At 44.6% G+C, this 1,751-nt stretch overlaps 1 protein-coding gene across 1 annotated transcript in view; it reads left to right on the forward strand.

Moving 5' to 3' along the window:
* Positions 1 to 1,751, forward strand: part of nfixa (nuclear factor I/Xa) — a 102,292-nt gene that overhangs the window by 86,656 nt on the left and 13,885 nt on the right.

Genomic DNA, 1,751 nt, shown 5'->3' on the forward strand with positions numbered 1-1,751 from the left:
CACACACAAAACAAAACAAGGGCAAAAGAAAACTCCCAGGAAACCTACTTACACACAGGTGTGCATCACTGTCTGTCAACGGCACCATCCACCCCAACTTGGCCAATAGAATAAAGGCATCCAGTAAAACACACCAGACGTATGAAGAGGCATTCATACATATATATCACACAATCAAGGTTACATTGAGAAATACACATGACAGATTTTTGCACACATATCACACGGCCCACACAGATGCATACACTAGCACAGCTGAAGCATGGTCCCAGATGGTGTTTCCGTGTGTGTGTAGCCTTGGGATCTGTGAGGATGCTGGAGACATCTGCTCCACGGGGGCACGAGGAGGGGTGGGGGAGGTTAGGGGCAGACAAACGAAACAACCAGGATTTTGCATTAGTTCCAAATGATTGGGAAATGTTCCTGAGACACCAGAGACTTGTGGTGTTGGGGGCTTTCTCTATGCTTTGAGTTATATGTTACAGGCCCATAGAGGGATACGACTGGACGTACATATGTGCTTTAAATCACTGGAGAGAGGAGAATTCCCTCACTTTCCTTCACTTGTCTAAACCACTATCTCCTGTCTTTTTCAACCGTGTGTGTGTGCGTGTGTGTCTCTGTGTGCTTCTGTGTGTGCTTCAGAGGCGCATCTGGTGGCAGGCCTGTTAGTGCAAAGAGACGACAGAAGGGTCATCATGGGAGCGCTTGATTGGTTGCCAGTGAAATACTGAGGCTTGCCAGGAGAGGAAACAGTGCAGTTGTGGCACATCCACACACAAAAAACACACACATAAACCCAGATCAGACCATTGCATAGTCTCTGAAGCACCCGAGAAATACTGTCTTTCGCATTCCCTTGGTGATAGTGACGGTGCCACAGCGTCCCATATATACAGATGTCAATCTCCATCTGATCTTCTCTGTGCCTTCCTGGCTCTGATTTCCATACTTGAGACTCATTTTGACTACCTAGATAAAAAGTAAATCAATACCTTTCTGAAACCATGACTGTTTAATCTACAAGGCTCTGTTTTTTTTAAACTTTCTTCCAAATATGTATTTTCCAACTCTCTCCCCTGCAGTGCTTTCCTTGTTCTAGTCTCTATAGACTGCTCTTATTTCTAGTTTTCTCCCACCACTGTGACAGTGTCATAGCAATCACTGCTAACTATTGGTGTCAGAAGTGGGATCGGGGTTGTCTTCATGCTTGGAATCTGTCTGACAGTACAATACGCCCCCAGACTCCCGCTACAGTGGGGGGGGGAGAAGAAATATATGTCTGCTAAAGACATAAATGGTTCACACATATTCACTCCCACCTGCTTGAGACTTAACTCTTTCACACAGGGAGGGAAGGTTTTGCACGCCCCCACACTCCCATAGACTTCACACGTCTCCAGCTGGAGAACTGAGGAGGAATCGCATTTAATGCCTTGTTTGATGCGGAGGGGGCCACAGAAATAGACTACAAAACAACAGTCTAAAAAAAGTTTAAAAAAGAATATTATCACATCACTCACTTGTTAGGAGGATTAGAGGAAAACTCTACAGAAAATAAATGTGCATGTTGTTTCATCAGTTAAATGTGGCTGTGTTGTAAGGCTCTTTGTTTTTCGTGATTGGACACGTGCTTGTGCTTCTGTGTGTGTTCAGATGTTGAGTGTGTGAGTGAGTGTGTGCGAGCGAGAGATAATAACCATATTTAACATCTTAATGACATTCCAATTTCATACATGTCGTCAGAGCAA

The sequence above is a fragment of the Notothenia rossii genome (assembly GCF_949606895.1).
Source record: "Notothenia rossii genome assembly, chromosome: 1".
NCBI classification, from domain to species: Eukaryota; Metazoa; Chordata; class Actinopteri; order Perciformes; family Nototheniidae; genus Notothenia; species Notothenia rossii.